The sequence below is a fragment of the Petromyzon marinus genome, chromosome 29 (assembly GCF_048934315.1).
Source record: "Petromyzon marinus isolate PM22_M1 ecotype Great Lakes invasive population chromosome 29, UKy_Petmar_22M1.pri1.0, whole genome shotgun sequence".
Lineage (NCBI taxonomy): Eukaryota > Metazoa > Chordata > Hyperoartia > Petromyzontiformes > Petromyzontidae > Petromyzon > Petromyzon marinus.
The window spans coordinates 6,689,091-6,703,402 of NC_133695.1; positions in this window are offsets into that span (position 1 = coordinate 6,689,091).

Here is a 14,312-nt window from a genome sequence, read left to right on the forward strand (position 1 = left end):
TCACCAAAACTCACCAAAACTCCCACCAGTTGCCTACTGCACTAAATCACCACCACCATCTTCACCAACATCACTCCAATCCCCACTACCATCACCAAAGAAAAATATCTCTCGTATAGCCTGAACAGACTGTTGGGGCAAGCGCTGTTAGCGAGCACCTATGAAGGTCGGAATGGTACTCGAGGGGGTGGGTGGCCAGCGCCACGCCCGGCAGCCTTTGTCTCCCTAGTGGCAATGTTTACACACCGCACCAGGTACTCATTTTAGGCGGAGTCGACCTAGGGGGAGGCCCAGGACCGGTTCAGATAATCATCACTGGTATTGGCCTACCATCACCGCCACCATCATCACCACCTCCACCACCTCCACCACCGTCACCACCTATAACACCACCTCCACCACCATCTCCACCACCATCACCACCTCCACCACCGTCACCACCTCTAACACCATCACCACCTCTAACACCATCACCACCTCCACCACCGTCACCACCTCTAACACCATCACTACCTCTACCACCATCACCACCTCTAACACCATCACCACCTCCACCACCGTCACGACCTCCACCACCGTCACCACCTCTAACACCATCACCACCTCTAACACCACCACCTCCACCACCATCACCACCTCCACCACCATCACCACCGTCACCACCTATAACACCACCACCATCACCATCTCCACCACCATCACCACCTCCACCACCGTAACCACCTCTAACACCATCACCACCTCTAACACCATCACCACCTCCACCACCGTCACCACCTCTAACACCATCACCACCTCTACCACCATCACCACCTCTAACACCACCTCCACCACCGTCACCACCTCTAACACCATCACCACCTCCAACACCACCACCTCCACCACCATCACCACCTCTAACACCATCACCACCTCTAACACCATCACCACCTCTAACACCATCGCCACCTCCACCACCATCACCACCTCTAACACCATCACCACCTCCACCACCATCACCACCTCTAACACCATCTCCACCTCTAACACCATCACCACCTCCACCACCATCACCACCTCTAACACCATCACCACCTCTAACACCATCAACACCTCCACCACCATCACCACCTCTAACACCATCACCACCTCCACCACCATCACCACCTCTAACACCATCACCACCTCCACCACCATCATCACTACCACCATCATCACCACGATCATCATCACCACGATCATCATCACCGGCGCCATGTGGCGGTGAGTAATGATTTAGTCTTCTTTATTAAATTCAATATAATTTATTTGTTTCGCTCCTCGCCCCGACCGCCGCGTGTTCCGTGATCGTTACGGGTTTTTAATTGAGTGAGCGGCAGTGGATGAGGACGCGTGATGTTCCACCACCATCATCATCATTATGTCTGTTAAACGATGCAGCAGCGGAGGCGGCAGTGGCAGCTTGCAGGGGGCTTGGCGTGGCGTGACGTCACCGCAGGCACAACAATGCCTGCATCTGCCTCGAGCGAGCCCCCCCCCAACTCGCGCCTCCCGCTCCTCGTCTCCCACTCCCTCCTCGTCTCCTCCTCTCCCACTCCCTCCTCGTCTCCTCTTCTCCCACTCCCTAACTCTCCTCGTTTCCCACTGTCATCTAGCACTCTCTCATCTCCCATTCTCTCCTCATATCCCACTTTCTCCTCATCTCCCACTCTCTCATCATCTCCTACTCTCTCCTTCTCTCCCACTCCCCCCTCGTCTCCCAATTCCATCTCCCAATCTCTCCTCATCTCCCACTTTCATCTCCATCCTCAACTCCCAATCCTCCTCTCTCACTCTCATCTCATATATTCTCCTCATCTCATATTCCCTCATCATCTAACACTCTTTTAAAGTGAAAAATCCAGTTTAAAAAAAATATTGATGAAGATGGGAAGGCGATGGAGCATGTGTCTGGTTCTTTTGTTCGATACAGCCGACGACTGTTCACCTGTCACACGCCTGGTTACCTGCTCATCAGCTCACCCGCTCCCCCAATCACCTGTATCACCTGGTCCATGAGTCACCTGCTCACCCACTCACCTTTACACTGACTCATCTGGTGAGCTCCTTCCTGATCATGTTACTTGCACACCTGCTTACCTCGTTACCGGCTCACCTGGAAACGTAGTCACCCGCTCACCTCCTCATCTATTTCTCTCGTCAGCTACTCACCTCTTCACCTGTTTACCTAGTTACCCGCTCACCCGCTCACCCGCTCACCTCCTCACCTGTTTACCTAGTCACCCGCTCATGAACTCACCTGTTTACCTAGTCACCCACTCACCTCCTCACCTGTTTACCTAGTCACCCGCTCACGCACTCACCTGTTTACCTAGTCACCCGCTCCCCTCTTCACCTGTTTACTTAGTCACCCACTTCCCTCCTCACCTGTTTACCTAGTCACCCACTCCCCTCCACACCTGTTTACTTAGTCACCCACTTCCCTCCTCACCTGTTTACCTAGTCACCCACTCACCTCCTCACCTGTTTACCTAGTCACCCGCTCCCATCCTCACCTGTTTACTTAATCACCCGCTCACCCGCTCACCTCCTTACCTGTTTACCTAGTCACCCACTCACATCCTCACCTGTTTACCGAGTCACCTGCTCACCTCCTCACCTGTTTACCTAGTCACCCACTGCCCTCCTCACCTGTTTACTTAGTCACCCACTCCCCTCCTCACCTGTTTACCTAGTCACCCACTCACCTCCTCACCTGTTTACCTAGTCACCCACTCACCTCCTCACCTGTTTATCTAGTCACCCACTCACCACCTCACCTGTTTACCTAGTCACCCATTCACCTCCTCACCTGTTTACCTAGTCACCCACTCCCCTCCTCACCTGTTTACCTAGTCACCCGCTCACCTCATCACCTGTTTACCTAGTCACCCATTCACCTCCTCACCTGTTTACCTAGTCACCCACTCCCCTCCTCACCTGTTTACCTAGTCACCCACTCCCCTCCTCACCTGTTTACCTAGTCACCCACTCCCCTCCTCACCTGTTTACCTAGTCACCCACTCACCTCCTCACCTGTTTACCTAGTCACCCGCTCACGCACTCACCTGTTTACCTAGTCACCCGCTCCCCGCTTAACCTGTTTACTTAGTCACCCACTTCCCTCCTCACCTGTTTACCTAGTCACCCACTCCCCTCCACACCTGTTTACTTAGTCACCCACTTCCCTCCTCACCTGTTTACCTAGTCACCCACTCACCTCCTCACCTGTTTACCTAGTCACCCGCTCCCATCCTCACCTGTTTACTTAATCACCCGCTCACCCGCTCACCTCCTTACCTGTTTACCTAGTCACCCACTCACATCCTCACCTGTTTACCGAGTCACCTGCTCACCTCCTCACCTGTTTACCTAGTCACCCACTGCCCTCCTCACCTGTTTACTTAGTCACCCACTCCCCTCCTCACCTGTTTACCTAGTCACCCATTCACCTCCTCACCTGTTTACCTAGTCACCCACTCACCTCCTCACCTGTTTACCTAGTCACCCACTCACCACCTCACCTGTTTACCTAGTCACCCATTCACCTCCTCACCTGTTTACCTAGTCACCCACTCCCCTCCTCACCTGTTTACCTAGACACCCGCTCACCTCATCACCTGTTTACCTAGTCACCCATTCACCTCCTCACCTGTTTACCTAGTCACCCACTCCCCTCCTCACCTGTTTACCTAGTCACCCACTCCCCTCCTCACCTGTTTACCTAGTCACCCATTCACCTCCTCACCTGTTTACCTAGTCACCCACTCCCCTCCTCACCTGTTTACCTAGTCACCCGCTCACCTCATCACCTGTTTACCTAGTCACCCATTCACCTCCTCACCTGTTTACCTAGTCACCCATTCACCTCCTCACCTGTTTACCTAGTCACCCACTCCCCTCCTCACCTGTTTACCTAGTCACCCACTCCCCTCCTCACCTGTTTACCTAGTCACCCGCTCACCTCTTCACCTGTTTACCTAGTCACCCACTCCCCTCCTCACCTGTTTACCTAGTCACCCGCTCACCTCCTCACCTGTTTACCTAGTCACCCACTCCCCTCCTCACCTGTTTACCTAGTCACCCACTCCCCTCCTCACCTGTTTACCTAGTCACCCGCTCACCTCATCACCTGTTTACCTAGTCACCCATTTACCTCCTCACCTGTTTACCTAGTCACCCGCTCCCCTCCTCACCTGTTTACCTAGTCACCCACTCCCCTCCTCACCTGTTTACCTAGTCACCCGCTCACCTCCTCACCTGTTTACCTAGTCACCCGCTCCCCTCCTCACCTGTTTACCTAGTCACCCGCTCCCCTCTTCACCTGTTTACCTAGTCACCCATTTACCTCCTCACCTGTTTACCTAGTCACCCACTCCCCTCCTCACCTGTTTACCTAGTCACCCATTCAACTCCTCACCTGTTTACCTAGTCACCCACTCCCCTCCTCACCTGTTTACCTAGTCACCCACTCACCTCCTCACCTGTTCACCTCGTCACCCGCTCACTCGCTCACCTGTTCACCTCGTCACCCGCTCACCTCCTCACCTGTTTACCTAGTCACCCACTCACCACCTCACCTGTTTACCTAGTCACCCATTCACCTCCTCACCTCCGAATTCCGCGCGGCGCGACCCTGCGCGTTGATTGGCAGCTCTGATTGAGTCTCAATCACCCGCGCGAGACCCGACCCCCACCCTCGCCCCCTACCACCGAGGGCACTTTTACAGAATGTACCCCAAAAATACAACCCCCACCCCCCACAACGCCCCCGTAACTAAGCTGTACCCAAATTAGCAATGTGTACCCATGATGTGCACGATCAGGCGTGCTGCGAATAGCCGGGCGGTTGTTGGTGGCTTCGCTTGCTGCACGTGGTGAGATGTTAACTACCTCGCTTGGTATACAGGACGTTGTGAGTTCGATCCCGACCCTGGCGCCGGCTGTATACTTGTAGTTGGCATATTCTCTCCGTGGTAGCGTGGAATTTTTTGTCTCCGATTTTTCCCACCACCTTAAGAATGAACACGCGGTTGGAATATTTGGCTGCTATCAACTAGGACATGATGACAACCCACTTCGTCGAACTATCGTTCGTGGCCAGGTCGCTTCTGAAAAATAACTGTGCAGCTCAGGGCGCTTTGCCTGGAAAAAATAACAAAAAAATAGTTTAAACATCTGTTTTTTTGTGATTGATGAGCAGCACGGGCCAGGCAGGCGGCACAGCTTCCTTGATCTTCACGTCTCCGCTTGAGAGCGGCGATGAATCTCGATGCGTGTCAGCGAAACAACGTCAGCTAGGCGGCACGAACAACGCACGCGGGGGATGAGAGCCGAGTGGAGGGTGGGGGGGCACGAGAAGAGGGGGAGGAGTGGCGGTGGTGGCGGTGGTGGGGCGTTAATGAGGAGAAGATAAATAAACTGCGTTTATCTGGTGACAGGAAGCGCGGAGAGGGCTCTTAGAGAGCAGGAGCAGCAGCAGCGTGTGAACGTGATTGACTGACACTCAACACTCCCTTATCAGCTGTAGGGGGAGGGGGGGGGAGGGGTAGGCAGGGAGGGAGGGGCCGTGTAATAAAACTCCACACATTCGTCAATGAAACAAGTATAATCCAGCATATATAACAGGATAAGTTTTAAAAAGGGCCATTGGCCGAAACGTTGCATGTTAAAATATGTATTCAATATCCCCCGCACCCAACACCCCATTTAACGGCAGCGTTATTATTGAGGAAATGTGAGATGTTGTTATTATTATTCGTGCTTGTCCAGCGCTGCCAGCGACCCCGTGGGGATTCAACTTCGAGGTTCGATGCCTCTGCTGGGTGCCCCCACGGAATTTGGCAGCCACCACCACAGCCACCACCACAGCCACCACCACCACAGCCACCACCACAGCCACCACCACAGCCACCACCACCACAGCCACCACCACCACCACCACAGCCACCACCACAGCCACCACCACAGCCACCACCACCACAGCCACCACCACAGCCACCACCACAGCCACCACCACAGCCACCACCACCACAGCCACAGCCACCACCACAGCCACCACCACCACAGCCACCACCACAGCCACCACCACCACCACAGCCACCACCACCACCACCACCACAGCCACCACCACCACAGCCACCACCACAGCCACCACCACAGCCACCACCACCACAGCCACCACCACAGCCACCACCACCACCACAGCCACCACCACCACAGCCACCACCACAGCCACCACCACAGCCACCACCACAGCCACCACCACAGCCACCACCACCACCACAGCCACCACCACAGCCACCACCACAGCCACCACCACCACCACAGCCACCACCACAGCCACCACCACAGCCACCACCACAGCCACCACCACCATCACCACAGCCACCACCACAGCCACCACCACCACAGCCACCACCACAGCCACCACCACCACAGCCACCACCACCACAGCCACCACCACAGCCACCACCACAGCCACCACCACAGCCACCACCACCACCACAGCCACCACCACAGCCACCACCACAGCCACCACCACAGCCACCACCACCACAGCCACCACCACCACAGCCACCACCACCACAGCCACCACCACAGCCACCACCACCACAGCCACCACAGCCACCACCACCACAGCCACCACCACCACAGCCACCACCACAGCCACCACCACAGCCACCACCACAGCCACCACAGCCACCACCACCACCACAGCCACCACCACCACCACAGCCACCACCACCACCACCACCACACAAACCACCACCACCACAGCCACCACAGCCACCACCACCACAGCCACCACCACAGCCACCACCACCACAGCCACCACCACAGCCACCACCACCACCACCACAGCCACCACCACCACCACAGCCACCACCACAGCCACCACCACCACCACAGCCACCACCACCACAGCCACCACCACCACAGCCACCACCACCATCACCACCACCACAGCCACCACCGCCACCACCACCATCACCACCACCATCACCACCACCACCACCACACAAACCACCGCCACCACCACACAAACCACCAACGCCGCCGCCGCCGCCGCCGCCACACAAACCACCACCACCACACAAACCACCACCACCACCACCACACAAACCACCACCACCACACAAACCACCACCACACAAACCACCACCACACAAACCACCACCACCACCACACAAACCACCACCACCACACAAACCACCACCACACAAACCACCACCACACAAACCACCACCACCACACAAACCACCACCACCACACAAACCACCACCACCACACAAACCACCACCACCACACAAACCACCACCACCACACAAACCACCACCACACAAACCACCACCACCACACAAACCACCACCACCACACAAACCACCACCACACAAACCACCACCACACAAACCACCACCACCACACAAACCACCACCACCACACAAACCACCACCACCACCACACAAACCACCACCACCACACAAACCACCACACAAACCACCACCACACAAACCACCACCACCACCACACAAACCACCACCACCACCACACAAACCACCACCACCACCACACAAACCACCACCACACAAACCACCACCACCAACACCACCACCACCACCACCACACAAACCACCACCACCACCACACAAACCACCACCACCACACAAACCACCACCAACACAGACAAAGATCCCCCGTGTAGCCTCCAACGGACTGTTTCGGGCAAGTGCTGTTAGCGAGCACCGATTAAATGCCGCGACGACGCACGGAGGGGGTGGGTGACTAACACGTCGCCCCGGCCACCTTTGTCTCCCCAGTGCTGATATTTACAAACAGCACCAGGTACTGTGTTTTTTTAAAGGCTGAGTCGACCCAGGGGAGGCCCAGGACCGGTTCAGTTATTCGCTGTCACTGTTATTGGTCGAATATAACTCGGGTTAGTAGCGCAGCGCACACACCGTAACATGATTACTCCCCCCACACACACATGTGCATGTGTGTCTGTGTGTGTGTGTGTGTGGAGAGCGGTGGTGTAGCGGTTAGCGTGCTGACATACGAACCCGGCGAGCCGAGTTCAATTCCCGCTCACGGCCAACACCAGTGACGATTATTTGATCAGGTCCTGGGCCTCCCCTAGGTCGACTCACGTGGCCTCAACGTGCACCTAGCCTGGCACAAGCGTCGGCCTTGCCTGCATCCCTCCACGGAGCTGATCTGCCCACTGACCATCGACTTGTCATCTGTAAGATGCACCTGCCATTCTTCCACTCCGGTGGTGGATGTACATCGAGGACCCCATTCAAACCCACAGTGGCCTGATCTCAGCTAGCTGATGAAAGTTGCAAGCGAGAATTTCATCATCGCTTGCGCCTGGGGATGGCATCGTCCGCCACTCCTCCTGATGTCGAGGGGAAATGTGCGAGGTTTAGGACTGTGACTCATGCAGCTGCAATGGCTGCTTTGGGTACACGGTTCAGACCTCCCCAGAGACCCTGGCTGACAGAGGAGGTGTTCAAGCTGACTGAGAAAAAGCGACAGGCCCACTCTCATCGGCTACAGCATCCCACATCGGAGAATGAGGAGGCTTACCGCAGCCTTCGATCGGAGGTTCGGAGAGCCGTGAGGCGCTGCAAGGATGGGTGGTGATCGCGGGTTGCTGAAGAAGTCACCCCCTGTGAGTGGCTGGCTGAGGTGCCATCTGTGGAGGAAGACCTGAGAGCGATCCAGAGTCTGACACCAGGAAAGGCACCGGGCAGAGATGATCTCCCAAGCGAAATGCTGAGGGAGGGTGGCGTTTGTGCACAGACTGCCCTATATGACATAACAACAGTCTGGACCAGTGGATAGGTTCCGCAGGATTGGGAGGATGCCCTGGTGGTCCCCCTCTTTTAGAAGGGGGACTGCACAGACTTTAACAACTACAGGGGCATCTCACTCCTCAGTGTGCCGGGAAAGGTCCTGGCAAGGATTATTCAACATCGCCTTGCTAGGCACGCTGAGGATAGGCTTGCGGTTTCAGGAAAGGGCGGTCCTGCACAGATGCCATATTTTCTATTCGTCTGCTAGGGAATTCCAACATCTCTGCATTATTAACCTGGTCAAGGCCTATGATACTATCAGTAGGCCTGGGCTCTGGGTTGTTTTTCGTGCTTTCAGAGTCCCTGACCCTCTGCTCACGAACATTAAGATGCTTCATGATGGTAAGCAGGCCGGGGTAAAACTACGTGGCCGGGAGTCAGAGCCATTCCTTGTACACCTTGGGATGTCTTCTGGCTCCCACATTATTCAACATATATTTTGACCACGTAGTTCGTGAAGCCTTCAATAGCTGTACCGGGGGAATTTCCAACTGGTACAGATACAATGGGAGGCTGATCGATGCCCGGATGCGGTCAAGGGATGGCTCCCTGTTGCTCAACCACGTTGCCGATGATCTGGTAATTGCTGCTCACTCAGAGGAGTTGGAGGCGCTGCTGCTGAAACTGGAGCTTGCCACCAAGAGGTGGGGCCTTACCATCAGCCCCACCAAAACTAAGCACCTGCCTGGGTATTTTGTACAATCGGACACTCCACCCCCACAACTCCCAATTGGTGATAGGGCAGTTGTGGAGAGAGTGGAGAGTTTCCCATACCTTGGCAGTGTGCTCATGACCGGCTCCGTTTTAACAGCAGAGGTCTCACTCCGAATCAGTGGAGCGGCGTTATCTTTTCATCGGTTGCGTAACGCTGTGTGGAAGCTACCTGGTCTCTCGCTCCGCACGAAGCTTCAGGTCTTCTCGGCCACGATCATTCCCTCCCTTCTCTACGCTTGCGAAACGTGGACCCCCCTAATGGAACATCTTCGCCGGTTAGAAACATTTAGGTTGGCCTGCCTACGATCCATCCTGGGTTTAACCAGGCTGGATTGTGTGAGGAGCTCACAAATCCTTAAAAAAATCTGGACAAAGTCCCATCGGTGAGCTCCTCCGGCAGGCAAGGCTGCGTTGGCTGGGTCATGTAGCCCGCATGCCCAGCCACCGCATGCCTAAACAGGTTTTGTTCGGCCGGATCGAGGGGGCGAAACGGGCGCGGCACGGGCTAGGGAAGAGATGGAGTGATGTGGTACAGGAGGATGTGGAGCTGAGTGGACTGGCCGATGACTGGTACCAGCGGTGTCAAGATCGGCCTCTATGGAGGAGGCTCGTGAAGGACGCTACTAGGCAGTCGGAGGAAGGCGCCCTCCAGCAACAACGGAGGAGGGAGGAGCGACGCTCACAACAACGAGCGGAGCGCTGGGTGGCTAAAGCACAGCAAGTTGGCACAGTAGGGGGCACAGGTGGTGCATCAGCCAGTCATCTCAGTCATCTTAGTCAGTCGATCCGTGGCACTTGGGTCTGCCCCGTGACCTCCTGCCCGCGGGCGTTCGACACTTCACGTGGCCTCAAGGTGCACATGGCCTGGCACAAGCGTCGTGGTGACGTCACCGCCACTTCGTGGCGAATGGCGGTTGTTGTTGTTATGTGTGTGTATATGTGTGTGTATGTATATGTGTGTTTCTGTGTGTGTCTCTGTGTGTATGTATATGTGTGTGTGTCTGTGTGTATGTGTGTGTGTCTGTGTGTCAGTGTGTGTGTCTGTGTGTGTCTGTGTGTATGTATATGTGTGTGTCTGTGTGTATCTGTGTGTATGTATATGTGTGTGTCTGTGTGTGTATGTATATGTGTGTGTCGGTGTGTGTATGTGTGTGTCTGTGTGTGTATGTATATGTGTGTGTGTGTCTGTGTGTATGTCTCTGCATATGTCGGTGGGGACCCCTTTTGAAAAAGCGCAGAAGAATGGCGCGTAAGCCTCGCGTCCCGGGAGAGACTCGGAGAGAAAGGGAACAGCCACCAGCCCCCCTCCACCCTGCCCCCCGCCCCCTTCCTGCCCCCCCCCACTCTCGCTAAGCTCTCTATTCTAGCGAGCTGGGGTGGTGTGCGATGGCGGAAGATGTTGGGGGGGGGGGGGTTGGGGGGTGAGTGCGCGATGAGTGAAGTTGTGGGGTTGCGTGCGATGGGAGGTTATGCCGGCCAAAAGAAAGAGTGGCTCTTCGCGCTGTCCTCCCCCTCGATGGGTTATGTCCCCACTTAAGTCTCGGCTTCAGTGGGGACAGGGAGCGTGATGATAAAATGCAACGATACTAATAATACTTTCAACTTGTAATACAGAGGCGCCAGGAGGCGGAATCACAGACGAGGAGCGGCAAAGCAGCAGCAGCCACGCCGCGGCGAGGAGCCGGCGCGCTACCAACAATTTTCCAAGCTCTGCGGTCCTCTGTATATGAAGGAGTTATCGGCCAATTCATGAGTGGTTTTGCGGGGTACCGTATAGCGAGGAACCCGGAGAAGCCAGAAACCTACATGCGCTTGAGTTGGTGACGTAAATGCATTGATACAAACTAAAAATTAAACTATTTTGTTTTACCAGGTGAGGCCCACTGAGCTGTAATAGCTCTTTTTCAGAAGCGACCTGGGCACAAATGATAGCCCAACGAAGTGGCTTATCACGTGGAAATTTGTAGCAGCGATGTTTTGTATCTAAATGTCGAGGAATAAACCCGGAGGACCCGGAGAAAAATCCATACGACCACGGGGAGAGAAACACCGCAAACTCCGAATATACAGAGCAGGCGTCATGGTCAGGATCGAATCCACGAACTTCCTGTATACCAGGCGAGGTAGTTAACATCTCGCCACCGCGGCGCCCACGATTAATGCATTCAAATGCGAAGATGTGACAGTCGATGGAGTACTTGTAATGCTGCGGTGGATTGTAACTTGTAATCTTTGTTGTAGTCCTGAACGCCTTAACGCAGCCCGGGGCAAGCACCTGTATCCTGTGCTTGATGAGTCGCGACTTCTATGAATGTTTCAGTGAGGTCTGGCTGTGATTTGCCGTGCAAGTTTATCAACAGGGCGTCAGTGCACGTGTGCGTGTGACTGTGTTCCGTTTGTTTTCCTGCCCCCGCACCTCCGATTAACACGGTTGGCTACGTACGGGGCGAAAGAAGTTCAACATACGTACGTATGGTATGTATGGGGAGCGGCGGTGTAGCGGTCAGCGTCCTGCGCTACAAATCGTTGGAACCGGATTCGATTCCCGTTCACGACTAATAAGAGTGGCGAATATTTTAACCGGTCCTGGGCCTCCTCTTAGGTCAACTCAGCCTTAATTGAGTACCTTGGTGAACATTAGCACTGGGGAGATAAAGGCGGCCGGGCGTGGTGTTGGCCTCGTGCGCCGTGCCGGCCTTCATAGGTGCTGCTACAAGCTAACAGCGCTTGCCTCAACGGTCTGTTAAAGGCTACACGGGGATCTTTGTCGGTATATGTCTGTGTGTGTGTGTCTGTGTGTGTGTGTCTGTGTGTGTGTCTGTGTGTGTGTCTGTGTGTGTGTCTGTGGGAAGCGGTAGTGTAGCGGTTAGCGCTACGCTGCGCTATGAACCTGGCGACCCGAGTTTGATTCCCGCTCACGACCAACACCACTGACGATTATCTGAACCGGTCCTGGGACTTCCCTAGGTCGACTCAGCCTCGAATGAGTACCCGAGGCGGTGTGTAAACATCGCCACTAGGGAGACAAAGGCGGTCGGGCGTGATGCTGCCCACCCACCCCATCGTGTGCCGCGCCGGCCTTCATAGGTGCTCGCTAACAGCACTTGCCCCAACAGTCTATTAAGCCTATACGGGGGATCTTTGTCTGTGTGTGTATATGTCTGTGTGTGATCCACGGGCATTAGTCTCGCTCCACCGCGTCCCGCGCCTTCACAATAACCCCTTGATTACGGGGAATAAATAAAAGAGCGAAATCAATTTACGGGGGCAACAATACCAACTCATAAATTACACTCGCGTGAGGGCTGATCACGGGCAACAGGGCCCGCCCTAGTCACACGGGCATTCATCCCCTCGCCACGGAACGCCGCAGCTGCGGACATTCCACGTTCGCATGGCGGGATCAAGTGCATCCAAAAACTGATCGTTTTTCAGGTGGGCCTTTTTTGGGGGGGATCTGGAAAATTTGACAACAACACCAAAATAAACAAAGGTGTCTGTATAGCCTTCACAGACTGTTGGGGCAAGTGCCGTTAGCGAAAACCTATGAAGGCCGACACGGCACACGAAGGGGGTCGGTGGTCAGCACCACGCCCGACCGCCTTTGTCTCCCTAGTGACGATGTTTACACACCGCACCAGGTACTCGTTTGAGGCTCAGCCGACCTAGGGGAGGCCCAGGACCGGTTCAAATATCCCCCGTTGTGGGATGGAATCGAACTGGGATCGCCGGGTTCGCAGCGCCGCGCGCTGACCACCGTACCACCTTTGCTGTGCTACCACGGGCTGTGTTAATTAAAGATAACTTTAACTATATAAATGTTTGTCAAGATTGCTCTCCATCTCGTCACTATGTGCGGCTGGTTCAGCATCATCATCAGCAACAACAGAATGAGCATCACCATCGACACCATCATCATCAACATCAATTGCACAGCAGTATTAGCATCATGAGCATCATCAGCATCATCATCAGCAGGAGCAGTAGCCTCGGTGTTAGTATCAGCAGCATCAACAGCATTATCACCGCTTTCAGGATGAGCAGCACGATTATAATCATCAGCAGCAGCATTCGCGGCAGCAACATCATTAGCATAGCCATTAGCATCATCAGCAGCGTAATTAGCATCATCAGCATCATGTGCGACTTTTCATTCCCCTAACCCCCCCCCCCCCTACTCATTTGCCATAATTAATGTGGAGGTTTATCAAAGACGCACGTGGCAATGCCTTATGGTAATTATGCCTCGTTTTGTAATTAATTAGGAGTCAATTTACCAGGGTAGCTGCTGGGCGGGATAGGTCAACACGAACACGCAGCGGCATCCTACTCGGTATGTGTGTCTGTGTGTGTGTCTGTGTGTGTGTGTCGGTCCTGGCCCTCCCCTAGGTAGACTGAGCCTCAAACGAGTATGGGGAGCGGTAGTGTAGCGGTGACCGCGCTGCACAACGAACCTGGCGACCCGGTTTCGATTCCCGCTCGTGTGCCGTGCCGGCCTTCATAGGGTGCTCGCTAACAGCACTTGCCCCTACGGTCTGTGAAGGCTACACGGGAGACCTTTGTTTATATCGGTGGTGGGGAGCGGTGGTGCAGCGGCTAGCGTGCTACGAACCCGAGTTCGATTCCCATTCACGGCTACGAACACCAGCGACGATTATCTGCACTGGTTCTGGGCCTTTGATAGGTAGGCTCAGCCTAAAATGAGTTACCTGGCACGGT